This window comes from Pecten maximus, chromosome 8 (assembly GCF_902652985.1).
Source record: "Pecten maximus chromosome 8, xPecMax1.1, whole genome shotgun sequence".
In the NCBI taxonomy this organism is placed as follows: Eukaryota; Metazoa; Mollusca; class Bivalvia; order Pectinida; family Pectinidae; genus Pecten; species Pecten maximus.
In genome coordinates, this window is record NC_047022.1 from 28,775,894 (window position 1) to 28,792,619 (window position 16,726).

Below are 16,726 nucleotides of genomic sequence, written 5' to 3' on the forward strand. Positions count from 1 at the left end.
CGCTTATAATATAATACATGTCGCGTGTCATTAAGACCTTGTTATTAAGAGTGACACTATCAGAGAGAAAGATTCAGCTGTATCCACGCGCACAGTACACATATAAACGTACACTGTATTGAAATCGCTTATTATACAGATATTTTGTGATTATAATAAGCCTGTCATATATCATGCAGTATCTGGCCAGTTTCAAAGCCATCATAAAGGACGATAGCATAAAGCCTGTGTTTATACAGCTCAACATAATATTATCTTCAACAGATCACGGCCCTTTGTTGACATTTTCACATCGATAGCCCAGCAGTCACATGGCTTTGTTTACGTTGCTGTGAATATCACGTGACTTGTACGTCACCTCATTTCCGCATAGACCGAAGACATAAACACTGGCGACCTCGCAGTCTGAAGAACGGTGCTGGAGGAAGTATTAGCGATCATTTTTTCAGTAACAGTGAGTATTTCATTTGAAATCCCAAAGAATAATATCCAGTGAATTCATCTGTTCAGTTTTAGGTAAGAGCAGACATCTCTGTGTTACATGAACTGCGGAAAATCGCTGCCAACTGCTTTCTTTTTTATCCAAGGAGGCCATATTTTCTGTGTATTGCCAATGATTGAAAGGCGCTAAATGATAATGTCATTTTACCTATTACTTTTAATGATATGTATAAAGACACACGGGGAAATAATGTAAATAATGGTATCGATACGGCATTAGAAAAACGTTTTACTGTTGTTTCCACCAATCATCAGAATAGGGAATACACACTGGTTGATGTGTATGCAGACCTAACGGGACAAAGCCAGCATTTCTTTGTTTTGATCGTAAACATGTGGCACAGGAACAAAGAGTGTCATTCAGTTCACTTTACGGAGACTGACCTAAGGTATACAAAGGACTAGCACATGTTTATCATACATATGGGTCCATATATTTAGTTTATATCCGACACTGGATACTGATGAGGTTAATACATGTAACCTACATGTATGCCTAATGGAAACAGAATGCAGATCAGAAAAATATGAGAATGTATTGATTTTTCATATTTTTTCATATTTCACAGTTAGAGGGTCATTTTAAGCGATGGCTTTGTTCTCTGTGAAACACTGGTATAGAAGAATGAATTTTTCAAGGAATTACATTTTACATGTTTATTGTTGACACTGCATGGTCATTATAATTACCTAGCTTGGATGTTGTAGGATAATATTTGCATGCATTATTATTAGCCTTGTAAAGTCATGAAATCTTTTATCAAAACTGATAGTTTGGGAAAACAAATGTATTTAGCATTTTCATTTTTTTTTTCTAGTACAAATTAGTTTTTTGACATGATATCAGTGATCATAGCAGTGATATATTTATACACTTTATATCTTTGGGACATGGACCATGCAGCAGTCTCAGCATTGAGGTATATCTGCTGTGACCTTCTGTGGTCCTTTGGGTATAATTTGATTGTATTTGAAAGTGCATGGCTCACATCGTTACATATGGTGCATGTAAATTATGTACAAATTCTTCTGGAACAACAGATAAACATGTACAGTTAATGATGCTACCATTTGTGTGTAAACAAATAAATGTATCATGTTTTTTTTTTAACTGTAACGTGATTTAATTATTTGGGGTTTCCAGGTTTGATTTTAGGTATTGCTTTCTTCAGGTGTCAATGTTAAAAACTGTTGGGGACTCTTTGTCATAACTTATTTTCATTCTTTTATATAAATGCGAGTCATCTTCAGTACCTACTTTGTACAAGAAGTCCAAAGTAAGAATCGTGTAGACCTAAAAGCAACTTGTTGATGGAACTTTATAGATCCCTATACAGATTCAGACTAGCTGACTTAATTGATCCTTACCATATATAGATACAGCACTTATACTAGCTGGCACTGCAAGGATGATTGATAAGGTGTTGTGTACATGTCATATGGCTGTAAACTAGGCCAAGGGGTTTCCCCTTTGCTATGTCAGGACAATTCATGTGTATCTCATGTATATGTATGTCTAGATGATGTATGATTCCTAAGTTGTCTATAATATACCTGGTAGGTTAAATCTATCATATTTGTTCTTAAATACCTATACCTGGATACCTGGATATCAGATTTTAGGAACATGAACTGGTATCAAATTAAAAAAAAAAAAAGCATTTTCTTTCCTGAAACCTGAAATTTGAAAATATTTTAAAATGCATTTTGAAGCTTTATAGTATCGCCTCTACATATAAGTTAAAGTGGTATTTTATGTCAACAATGCTGTATTATCACTTTTGGTTCATAAAGCTAGCCTAAGATGTTCTATATGTGTTCTATTGTAAAATGGGTTTGGAACTGTTGAATAAGTATTGGACTCAAAATATCACATTTTCTATAAAAATGCTGAAACCATGTTAGCTATAAATTCCTTCTAAAACTTACCTGCTTAACTCAAAGAAAATAATTATTTTTCATCAGAAGAAACACAGATTGAACATGTAAATTTTATTTGGGGCATGTTTTAATTATGAAAAGTTTAACATGTATTGAAAATCAGAAGAGAACTAGTACTGTTAAGACATGCTGGCACAGGTATAGAGGAAATTTTGCAATTCAACAGAAGATGTGACTGAACTCGTTTTCCTGTTCAATTTAATTCAGATTGGAACTAATGAATATGTTTGATTTTCAATGAAGTAGAAGATAAGGAATTTAAAATCCTGAAAAAAACCTGATTAAGTTTGCTAAATGTATTATAAACAGGATTGAAATCAAATTGAGACCATGAGATTTGATAAAAAATTGAATACCTTCTTAAATGCAAACCAAATTAATTCACATTCTTCTTATTAATCTAATACTCACACACATTCTATTAGGCCACGCCAAATTAATGAGTTGTTCTTTGGGAAATTGGAAAAATAAGAGAGATTTTAAGAGGTGAAGGGTCCTGATGTCGTGCGAGCGATATTTTTTTATTTTTTATTTTTTTAACTTGTATATTAATCCAGATTTCATGTACAAATAACTAAAAAACAATAATTAGCATTTTTAAAAATCCAACAACTATTTATGGATATAATGTTTCTGGATAAAATTATGCTTGTGTCATTTATAAAAAAAAACAAAAACAGAAAAATACCATATAAAAAAGCAGAATATTTGTGAATAAGAGGAATATTTTTGAAGAATTCACAACAAATGTGAAATATTAGATAGTTGACTCAAACAACCCATTTTCCATCCACCCCACAATGATAACTTATATGAAATAGCCATAACAAAATATCATCGAGCTACATTTTCAATCATGTAATGCAGTGAAATGTACAAAATGAGTAATATCATACCTAAACAGAAAAATGGTATCGCGAGTTAAATGAGTTCATCCCACTAGACCTGCAACTAATATTACATGGAAGTCCTGATTTAACAAAGGAAGAAAGCGAAAAAATATGTCTGCACACTCAGCAATATATTCGTGATACAAACACTCCCTCCCTATCAGCTCTAGATCTCTTTCCCTTCCTTTAGTCAAATATGTCCCTTCAATGATATATATGTATATATAACTGATGACAGCGTCTGATCTTTCTCGATTCATATGGCATTTGTGAAACGGATATATCAGAAGGAAAGGAAAGACAATAGTGAAAGCAAAACATGGCATGAGATATGATGAACATTGAACAGCTGAAAGTATGAAATAGTGTAATGTCAACAAATGTCAGCTGAGTCGAGAAAGAATACTCACTCTGTCTAAAACCAATACATGTACTTTAAAACTTTCTTGTTAAAAAATATTAATTATTATTCTTCAAAAATTGTAAATTAAATTGTATATGAAGGAGACTTCTACATTCTCTCCTTTCATTTCCCTCTAATTATCACCCTATCTCTACTCTTCTAAAACTAACATTTTCTAAATAAAATCACTTAAATTTATGTAAATTCTAATGTCATCATGTGTAAATGTTTATGTTGTATACTAGCTGTTTTTGGGAAAGGGCTTTATATAAGTTGGAAAACTAGTGCCTGATCCCTTTGTATATTTATGATACAATAGAATATGTTTAAACTAAACCTAAACAGAACAGAGGAAGTAAATGAACTATAATAATTACTCTTGACTATTGATCATATTACAATGAATTGCAATACTAGATCTCAAAGCGAAATTGTATACATCCTGGAAGATAGACGGAATACAATACTGATTATTATATTAACAAATTTACATTTCAACTCTGCACACCCAGACAGAGCAATGGTTTTATATGATATTTCTATCGATTCAAGTTTCAAAGGCGTAGCTGATATTTTAATCTTCTCCAGATTATCTAATGGCATGTCAGATGCTGCGCTGCTTGATGAATAAATTGTAAAATGTTTCATCATCGTTAGCATCGATGGCCGTGTTAGACATTTGTGCAGCAGCGCCCCTATGTACACTTACTATCAAAACATCCATATTAATTCTAAAAGTACGCTCGAAGTCGGTTTCTTGTATTATTTATTTAGTTGTGGACCTATATTTCGTCTTCCCTTGTGGTTTCTGTCATCAATTTTTTGTTATTATTCATCGGAATAAACGAGACGTTTATATGACTCGTGTTTCAAGCGTCTAGGTGTGTTATAAATGACCGAGAAAAAAGATGGAAGACAAAATTATTTTTTTTTCGGATTTGCCATTTTTTTTCAGAGGTGCGCAGCAAAATTTGTTTTTATTTTTTTCTGGACATGGACATTTTTGAAGTGGGATTCCCGACGAACAACTGATTAATTTGGTGTGGCCTTATTGAACATTTCTTGTAGACTGGAAAGGTATTGGATTATAAAATGTTATTTTAGTACTTTTAGGAATAGTTAAGGTAGATGGAGCCCACAATGGCATTTAAATGAAAGTGGTTCACAAAACTAAGGCCTCATGTGTTATACTGAAGAGTAAAATGGGTGAGATTTTGATCCTGTTGCTAGACTTGGGAGGATGACTATCGGAATTGATTTTAATCAATGACACTTGTTCTGGCAGTCTTTTTTGCAATGAGAAAATATAGGATTTTAACTGGCTGGGAAGTGGTCGTAGAAGATGCATATGCCCAGTATACAGTTTTTCAGAAAGACTGCCCATATATTCAGAAAGACTCTGCCCTATATATAGAAGATGAAGCATAGATGATACCTACACGTATATTTATTATCATGTATATGAATCATGAATTAAGAAAGTACCAGTATGCCCCAATTTTTTGAGAAATTAAGTAGAAGATAATAGATAGTGGTTGTATAAATTTATATTGCAGATACAGGATAGTTGTGCCTCTTGTTGCATTGGGGTATTTATCCTTAAATATTCCTGCGTCCGCTAGTTTAAAATGTGGTATCAAAGTATGGAGATAGCTTATTTGTTAACGACTTTTAGCTTAAAAGCACACTTTTAGAATAAAACATTTAGAAAAAATGAAGAAGGGCTTATTAGTGGGCAGGGGCTTATTTGCGGATAAATACGGTAGACTGTTAGAGGTGGTGGGAGTTGGTAGTTAGAGGGCACTATCTGTACATACACAGATTTCAGTGATTGATTTTCAGGCTCCATAATTAGCTACAGCAGTACATGAGATAAACCCTGGTACCTGTCGGAGGTCGGAGGTCGTTTAGGGATAATCACAGGCTAGCGAAAGTAACCTTGGATGAATGTAAAGGCACTTGTGGGCTATATTTGGATATTTCCCTGTTACTGGGTCAGACCTATTTTGATCACAGGCCTGCTTTTGACATTCATATGTCCTTGTATCGATCAGCTACATATTGAGTAGGCATGTATTCAGGTATGGATAAGTTAATAGTAACTTGAGACCATAAAGTCTTGGATCATGTACAACAGAGTTCCTCCTGGAGCTAATTTTCTGCTAATTTTCTGTTGATTTGTCAAGTATTGTATCACAATCTTGATGAAAAGTCTATGCTTTTTTTTTTTTTTTTTTACAGTTTTGTGTTTACAAACTGAAGATTGCATTGCCCATCCTGAAATTTTTTTGAGAAAAATAACAAATTAAATATTACTAATAATTTTTCAATTCTCACATTACTGATCAAGAAATTTATCTGTAAGGATTTCATTGATTAGATATATATAATTATAGTTATTGTTTTTATGCACTGGGGTGAAAAAAATAACTCTGAAATATATGATTACGATTCCTGATCAGCGGCCTCTACCATATACCTCCTTACACAATAAGCTATTGATCGATAAGAAAAGGTGCCAAATATAGCTTCTGAGTCGTGCTTGTGGGTAAAACAGGAATCAAATATATGGTAATGCTTGTGTAATCAAGTCACCATCTGTCACTGGTGGTGAGGTCGCGGGATACAAGGGTCAGTAGCTCAGGCTATGTAACATCTCTCAAAGTCAAAATATTGATCAAACCTGTCAGTATATATGGACTCACATATATGTCTGCCATTGGTACCAAAATCCAAATATTTTGGGAGGAATTTTGCATTTGAAGGAAAATTTTCAAGCAAAACCTAGTTATTGAGGATGATCTTGCAGTGGTTAAAAAAAAATTCCTGTCAGGGTATCTTATAATGTTACAGTAACAAGGTGACAATAACGATCATTAGATGGATAAAGGAACATCATGCCAGAAAATACTGCCTACTGTTCTGATATGTACAGAAACCTTCTAATCAGTTGTATTACCTAAAACAGACGTCTGGAATCATGGTTGACCCCAAATAGCCGGCTACAAATACAATTTGTGTTATGAAAGGTTTGTGATAGAGAAACCGTATACATTTGGTAATGTTGCTATCCACCGTGGCCATGGAGCAACTCGGTTTCTATGGGTATTAGTCAGTGGTGTCTGATCTAGAGTAATAGCAGAATGCCAATTAAATCTGTTTGGTACTCAAAGTTCAATTTAGATCCGGACTTTCAAGAACTTGATTTGGTTTTGATTCACAATAGGGTTATGTAATTATATTTAGTTGCACAAATTCTAATTGGATGACAGCCAAGTCCTTTTCCTGCAGTCACAATGAGCCTTTCATTAATATATAGGCAATAAACATAATAAAATGTGTGTTCACATTAGTATGGAACTACTTCATTACCTCCTGATGTAAGTAGAACTGGGACATATCTACCACATTGTATACTGTACATCTGAACAGTCACTCCACAATAATAGCATTGTGACAAGCACCTGTGCTAGCTGGCTAGATAAAGTGGCAGTAATGAGTGTATAATTAGTATGTTATATAAAACGTTTTGCTTAATTGATCCTGTAGATTTCAGTTACCTATAAATAGGAGGACATGATTTAGAAAGGATGCTGTAGGTGCTAATAGGTTATTTATATACTGGGACTATTTTGGGTCAACGCCCACTAGCGTTACTTACACCAGTGTGTAGTAATGGAGGATTTTGACCCATAGTGATTTATGCGTGGTCATTTTTGGATGGCCATGGCCAAAGAGCAATGACCTTTTGACAATCACATCTACTCCATAATACCTTCATCTGTGTGAACCCTCCAGGACATGTACAAGGGATATAGATGTAAATAGTGAGTTTGACACAATGGTATCTAAATCCTAGTGCTTATCTCCCAAAGGGGACATCCTTATATTCTGAATGCCCTTTAGTCCAAGGCCTGATGGTTCGAAGGTCTGATAGTCTGAAGACCCATTTAAGTTCAAAGGAGACCCAATAGTTCGAAAATAGGTAAATAGATACATATTAATATGTATTGTATGGTGATGTTGATAAATAGTTTAATGTCAGCATTACTTGAAATTCTTTCTTAAATTGTTTTTGAAAAAAACTTATTTCTAAAAATCTGTAATTAGTTTAAAGGAAGCTTTCGTAGATAAAAAAACATGGTGCGAAAAAAATCAACAGAAATGGTGGGAATAAAAAGAGAAAAAATAATGTGTGGCATTCGCAAGAGTTCTTGGCACGTAGGCAGAAGTAAAAATGGCAAATCACACGTAATGTGTTATTCTTTTCTTATGCTCATGATCACTTGGGAGGCAGTTTTTTTTATCAGATAACGATAAAATTGTGTTGACCAGTCTATTCAAAATAGCACTGTTTTGTGTAATGTTGTAAGGACACATCATCAAAGATTATACTACTGATCCCTGCGCTTTTTGTCACGAAGATTTTTTTCTTTCTGTTTTTAATTTCATTTTTTCTTATATATATTCTGTCATACTCGTGATACAGGTTATGTTCAGTGGGAAACCATTCAGACATGTATATATAGAGGTTACACAACGAGTGGTTGTTGGATATGGAATTTATTTCACACGAGTAAGTTATTTTTTAAAAGTTACAAAAGACACGAGCTTTAGCGAGTGTTTTTTGCAACTTTTAAAAAATAACTTACGAGTGTGAAATAAATTCCATATCCAACAATTTCGAGTCGTGTGACCTGTTTCTACCACAATAATATTGGCTTGAATCAAAGGGAAACGTGGCCAAGTATAATTTCGCGTATGCAAATAAAGTGTACCGGTGACGTCCGGGACCCGGTGATGTGACGTCATTAGATTATTGATGACGTCAATAACAATTGCAGCTTGGGTCAAAGTTCACCGTGTTAGCCAATCGAAATGCGTACAGAGTTTATACCACGTGTGGTATAAACAGATTGTTAATCAACGGCTGTAATGATTAACTGATGGTCTGAGAGTTGAATAACACAGGGTATTGTGGTAGAAAACCATTTATCCACTTTACAGTATTACGTTTGTAAGGACTATATTGGGCCTTAAGATTAATGAGCATTCAGACTATAGGGCTTTCGGAATATAAGGCAGTTAGTTACCTTGCCAATAGGGTGCATTGGTTGAAATGGAATACATGTATTAATATTTGTAGTGGAACTGAAGACTCAGGGCTTAATTGATACCCTAAGTAACCCAAGGATCCGATCCCTAGATCACGTATTATTGACCAACTAGACAAGGGGACTAGTTTCCTGGTGGCCAGGTATAGCTCAATTTGTTAGACTTTCGGTCTATTTCAGTTGTACACTTGTGTGATAATCAAGGCCTGATATATAGTATAATTTATTATTTTCACGTTTTATAACTTTTCTAAAAAAATCAATATTTTAAAAACTTTTTGTCAGAAATTTGTTTTATTCATAGGAATGAATCTCATCAATTATGAAATGCTACACGTACATAACATTAACTTGAATTGATGTATCAACATTGCAGCCTGCTCCAGTTGTATACACAGTTTGTGGGTGACCTAGTAAAGAAACATTAGGGGTCAAAGGTCACTGTTCACGTGTAAACAGATGTCTGTATCCTATATACACCACGATTTTGCTCATCTGAAGTGCTTTAATATTGATTTGAGCAAGATATTGTATACATAAAACCTAGCTCATTAGAATACGTACTGCATGTTAAGAGGATCATCAACATGGTTTTAAATTGTTTTCTGGAAGACTGATTTGTTTTTTTTTTAATGTTCACTAATTAATGAGTTTGTCTTCTAGGTTACATTGTCAAGAGTCTTAAAAATATACTCTGTGGATGTAGAATGCCTGTGTGTCTCAACTCAGTACAGACATGATGCGATATGATGATGTTCATAACTGGAATGGTTGATTCAGATGAGGACCGTCGAGGATCGATAACAATACAAATTTATAGGTGTATTTCTCCTTGGAGCTGAGATTGGCCCAGCCCCACTCCGTCATTCTGTCACTCGTCATTCTGTCACTCGTCATTCTGTCACTCGGTGGCTTTCATTATAATAGAGGATATTACATAATGTCGATGTTCGGCAATTTAAGTTTGAACAGTGAGTGGAGTATTTTTATACTTAATTTGGTTCCAGCTGCTTCGACTTCGATTCTTTATGCAGATGACACTGAATACATTTCAGTCAATGGTATCCCAGAATATCTAGAGAGTGTATATTTCAGTCCATCTTTGAATATGGGTACAGAAATAAATGTTCAAAGATAAAAGATTGAGATGAGGAGAGTAAAATGCTTCTTTTCATTGCTTGACAAATTATTCTGGACATACACACTGTACATATTGGTGCTATATATGTGTATGGGCCCTACACTGTACATATTGGTGCTATATGTGTATGGGCCCTACACTGTACATATTGGTGCTATATGTGTATGGGCCCTACACTGTACATATTGGTGCTATATGTGTATGGGCCCTACACTGTACATATTGGTGCTATATGTGTATGGGCCCTATTTCAAAAGAGTGGAAATGACCCCAATCACTGTAGTATAGCTATTATAGAGGAGTACATATATATATACATATAGATATATATGCTTGAACAATTTGGATCTATGATTTGAAACAAAAAACCCAAAAAAACTAAACAAAATGAATTGTTTAATTTAAGTTGAAAACATGGTATATAATGAACTTGCCTTTCGATTTTCAGCTATTTCAGTACAAAGGAAATATCCATCATTTCAGGGTTTTAAATTGAGATGAAGTGTACATTGTAAATTTGTGGTCTCATTAGTTGAAAAAAGCAGGTAAATCACCCAAAATGGGTTATTCTGTATAAAGCCTGTGAATCCAGAGATGAGCATTGTATGGTTCTTCTACCAATTCTGAAAACACGCTTGGTCTTTTAAATAGATTATAAAATGTCAGGGGGTCAAATTCTGGTGTTAATGTGGTAAGTCTGTCATTGCAAATTGCACTTACATTCTATAGACACAGTACTAGTGATATAACACAATATGATAGATACAGGATTATACACAATAGGGTAGATACAGGATTATACACAATAGGGTAGATACAGGATCATACACCATATGATAGATACAGGATTATACACAATAGGGTAGATACAGGATTATACACAATAGGGTAGATACAGGATCATACACCATATGATAGATACAGGATCATACACAATAGGGTAGATACAGAATTATACACAATAGGGTAGATACAGGATCATACACAATAGGGTAGATACAGGATTATACACAATAGGGTAGATACAGGATTATACACAATATGATAGATACTGGATTATACACAATAGGGTAGATACAGGATTATACACAATATGATAGATACTGGATTATACACCATATGATAGATACAGGATCATACACAATAGGATAGATACAGGATCATACACAATAGGGTAGATACAGGATTATACACAATAGGGTAGATACAGGATTATACACAATATGATAGATACAGGATCATACACAATAGGATAGATACAGGATTATACACAATAGGGTAGATACAGGATCATACACCACATGATAGATACAGGATCATACACCACATGATAGATACAGGATCATACACCACATGATAGATACAGGATCATACACAATAGGATAGATACAGGATCATACACAATAGGGTAGATACAGGATTATACACAATAGGGTAGATACAGGATCATACACCATATGATAGATACAGGATCATACACAATAGGGTAGATACAGGATTATACACAATAGGGTAGATACAGGATTATACACAATAGGATAGATACAGGATTATACACAATAGGGTAGATACAGGATTATACACAATATGATAGATACAGGATCATACACAATAGGGTAGATACAGGTTATACACAATAGGGTAGATACATAGAGGTTACACAACGAGTGGTTGTTGGATATGGAATTTATTTCACACGAGTAAGTTATTTTTTAAAAGTTACAAAAGACACGAGCTTTAGCGAGTGTTTTTTGCAACTTTTAAAAAATAACTTACGAGTGTGAAATAAATTCCATATCCAACAATTTCGAGTCGTGTGACCTGTTTCTACCACAATAATATCGGCTTGAATCAAAGGGAAATGTGGCCAAGTATAATTTCGCGTATGCAAATAAAGTGTACCGGTGACGTCCGGGACCCGGTGATGTGACGTCATTAGATTATTGATGACGTCAATAACAATTGCAGCTTGGGTCAAAGTTCACCGTGTTAGCCAATCGAAATGCGTAGAGAGTTTATACCACGTGTGGTATAAACAGATTGTTAATCAACAGCTGTAATGATTAACTGATGGTCTGAGAGTTGAATAACACGGGGTATTGTGGTAGAAAGGATTATACACAATAGGGTAGATACAGGATCATATACAATAGGGTAGATACAGGATTATACACAATAGGGTAGATACAGGATCATACACCACATGATAGATACAGGATCATACACCACATGATAGATACAGAATCATACACAATAGGGTAGATACAGGATCATACACCATATGATAGATACAGGATCATACACAATAGGGTAGATACAGGATTATACACAATAGGGTAGATACAGGATTATACACAATATGATAGATACAGGATTATACACAATAGGGTAGATACAGGATTATACACAATAGGGTAGATACAGGATCATAATTATACAATATGATAGATACAGGATCATATACAATATGATAGATACTGGATTATACACAATAGGGTAGATACACAATAGGGTATAAATAGAAGTAACAGATAAGTTCCCCTGACCTGTGAGTTTGATAAAGGCTGTTTATATGCTGAAGTGTTTGTTGATAGTTTGGGATTATACATACAATAAAGGTGTTCAGAGGTCACCGAGTGATTCCAATTGTTTGTCTGAATATCAGCTGAGCAACAGCTGTATGAAACTTATCCTAGTATTAAACGTCTTTGTTTGGTAAAGAGCTTATTAGTTTGAGTAGTTAATCATACAGAATGGCTGCTTTAACTAAACACTAGTGGAGGCATTGCACAACAAAGGCAGTGATCAAACAACCAGAGATTAGCATGGGCAGACAAAGGGTAAACATTATAGTCAGCTTTAGATAGAAAATGTAATCCACAAATCTATTTTTATGCTGGCTTGACCCCTGATCTTGACAAACAATACACGAAATGTTGTATAATTATCCGACATACACAGTAGTGTGTGGATGTTTATATTCAGTGTTCCCGTTATAAGACAATGTAGGATATGCCTCAGTCTACAAAATTATTTTATTTCAAGTCTCTAGCTATGTGCGCACTAATATTAGATGTTCATGATCATTGAATTAGCAAATGGATATTACAACATATTTAGATATAATTTGTGATAGAAATTAATATCACCCTAAAACAACCTTAAAGCAAATCATGGGTGGGCGTATTACCAGGCATGCATGGGCTTTGAGAGGTAATATTCCTGTGGATCCCGGATATAACAATGCAACTTTTCAGTGAAATAACACACTCATTGACTTTGTATGTTTGGAAATTTTATTATACAATCTGGAATTCTTTTGTAATTTAGATATAGTCATTTCTTTGTGAGAACTATAGCTATGGTTTTAACTTGTGGGTGATGCCCCTTGATGATGAATACCCCGAGATGCCATCATGTTTACAACACCAAAAGCAAGCTATACATTTCCTTACGTATCTTTGAAACATCATCGATTATTTCAACTTCTGTAGACTTTAAACAAGGTTCTTCTTAATTGAAGTTACAAATTCAATCTCCAGCTGAAATTGAATGTGTAATTTACTGTCACTAAAATGGTATATATTGTATTAAAAAGTAACATTCACATAGATAATGTTTATATATAATATATAGGTTTCCATGGATTTCGGAATAATCAAATATTGGTGAAGCTTCATATAATGTATGCTCAATGTTAGACTTTAGGTCTTGAAACTTACAATTGATATCTTTATTGGAAATTCAGTCTAACTTAATTAAAAGAACTGCTTCCATATCTATAATAATTAAGTGTTGATGTACATATATGTAACTCTTCAGTAAAACAAATTTTGTCATGATCCTGATGGCCAGTGAATTCAGACTACTGACATACTGAATAGTTACATCTGAATGTGGTAGTCACCAGCTACTACAAGGAGACCAATCTGATAAAGACTCTGTTTATGAGGTGATTAATGTCCCTGTCATACTACTGTGAGTTATGCTGTTTATCCAGTAGTATGTCCACACACCACTATGGTCGAAATATATAACCTTGAGACAGGTGTACTACTACTAGACAAACAAATTCTATACAGGTAGAGTTAATTCACAGACAAACAAATTTACAAGTAATTTTACCATCTTTATCCTTAAATCAACCCCCTCCCTTTGTTTAAATGTTTAGTATTAATGTTCGGGGAGGGTTTATTTGTAATTTAGCTTACTATAATAATGTTAAAATTGAAGATTCTTCAAAAATGAAGAACAGGGGCTTAATAATTAAATAGACAGCTAGGGCTTGTTTGCAAATGAATATGGTAACAAAACATTGCAGAAAGAATCTTGGTTAATAGAAAAGTTTAAAAAAGTAGTTTGAGTGACCTTTTCTGTTTTTGCTATATTAACTGTTCAAGTACATTCTGATATAATTATAGACAGGATCTAATTTGTGTGCATATATGCATTTGATATTAGAAAGGGTGATCTAAATATATCATACTAAGTAACATCTGTACTTGATAACTTTGTGTTAAATATTCCTTAATCAGTCAATTTAATTGATGATTAATCATGACATCTTGATAGCCATGATTTTCATGATTCATCTGGTTTCACTCTAAAAAGGGAAACATATATTCCAAGTGCTATAGAGATTCAGAACATATATCTTAGAAGTGTTTAAATTAACAATATAACTCCTTCATTTTACCCTAAACTACATAAAAATGTTTACATATTTTAAAATATCTGCCACATTTTGCTCCTTTTAGACGTTACTGTGACAAGGACAGATTTTAAATTGATTCTCTAGTGTTGAACCATTTATACACTAATAATGATCAATTCAAGATCCATGCAGCAAGATTTAATGAGACACACGAATGTGAGGATGCTATAATGGACTGTTACAGAATCACTGATAATTTGATCATGCAGTTATATAATTATATATGTTATCAGCTGAGATTCTATAGAAATGAAGGCTATCATTTCTTTTAAGCTGTGATCATGATCCTCTAGAAAGTTACAACTGAACTATATAATATTGTATAATGACTACAGAATGCATTTGCTGACCATTATGCTTTACCTTTGCAACACGACTGGGCTGACTACTCCAAGGAATGAAGCAATTATTTAAACATTTTATTTTTCTGAATGTACTAGTTTTCCCTTTTGTAAATAGCCTACCATCATCAGATGGTAAATTGCCCTGTATCTGTGGTCTGTGGTCCATCTGTCATCCCCCCTGTCTGTAGACAATCCTTGTTTTTGCTATTTCTTTAAAAGTACTGGAGGGATATTTCTCAAACTTCTTGTGTAGGTTCCCCTTGCTCCATAGATGTGCCAATCCAATTCAGATTTTTGATCAGAAATACAAAATGGCTGTCAAACTGCCATCTTTTATCATGAGAATTGAAGATTGCTATTTCTTGAAAAGTACTGCATGGAGTGATATTCTTCAAACTTCATGTTGAGGTTTCTCTTAGTCCCTAGTTGTGCCAATTCAATTTGATTTTTATGCCCCTGCAGATGACCCAATACCGTACCTATTCATGTCCAGTTGGGAAATCGAACCTCGGCCGCCTAAATGAACGGTAAGTGTGTTACCACTTTGCCACTCGACCACCATCCAGTGCTTATACAGCTTGATAGACACAGACTGACAGTGACCGACTTCGATTACCTTGTACGATTATCACCATGGAACTATAAAAAAACTATGAAAAATAAAAAGTCTGTCAGATCCTAAAACGTTACCATCATTTATATTGTTCAGCAAATCAATTTGACTTAGTAATTCATTTCCAATTGCCATTAACCTGTATATAATGTACATTCATGAACATTAAATACAGCCAAATAAATACTTAACAAATATTACATGTATCAACCTGATATATATACTGAAATATAATGTATAGAAGTTTTTAATACATAATGTTTGCAAGGGATGGATGCTGAAATGTACCGCGTAATACACACATGAAATATTAACCCCATGGAATTTAACAACTTTATTTTTTTTTATTAACTTCATTAAACAACTTTACAGTATATAACAGCTGATCCAATTAAACTACATGTGAGCTGTCAGAATTAAATTCCCATATATCTGATATAGGTAGGCTAAAATGTTCTGGGGATCGATGCTCTCATACATTTTCCTTAATGGATCACCCGATCTGTGGCTAGGGGTTTCTGGAATATATAACATATCTGTATGGAGTGTCATTGTAACGCTTATTTTATTTCCTGTATATTCTCATTCATTAGTGAAAAATTAAACTTTCATTCTAAAGAAGGTGATGTGAAAAGTTTCATTGCAGTTACTGTGATGTAACCTTGAGATAACTTAGCTCTCCCTGTTGGGTACTGTTTCAGTATCATCTATATATATATATATATCTATATCTTCGGCTCACCAACACATCGTGTATATGATACATTGTGCTAATAAATGTATCATATACACTATGTGTTGGTGATCCGAAGATATAGATTTGAATTTCCTGTCGTAGTTGTACTGAGAGAAATATATATAATATATGTACAATTCGTTTCCATGTATGTAAATACATTGCGATCCAGGTATTCATATCATCTTATGGACGACTTCCACAATGATCATGTCAGGGTATCGGGCTGACCATCACTGCGCCATTGAAGCGTTCTTTCTTAAGAACGCCGATGTGGCGCAGCGGTATAGGCTGCAGGTATTTCTGGCTAGGCGATTGGGTGCCGTAGA

The 16,726-nt window shown here is 34.1% G+C and overlaps 1 protein-coding gene across 2 annotated transcripts in view; it reads left to right on the forward strand.

Moving 5' to 3' along the window:
* Positions 1-355: 355 nt before the first annotated feature.
* The window catches only part of LOC117333087 (protein yippee-like 1), a 61,381-nt gene continuing 45,010 nt past the window's right edge, over positions 356-16,726 (forward strand). The window contains exons 1-2 of one of the 2 annotated variants that reach the window (XM_033892216.1): positions 380-454; positions 15,511-15,575. The gene's annotated coding sequence lies outside the window, so the exon portion shown is untranslated. Of the gene's footprint in view, positions 455-15,510; positions 15,576-16,726 lie in introns of both variants that reach the window. The other variant, XM_033892215.1, reaches the window with a different exon arrangement.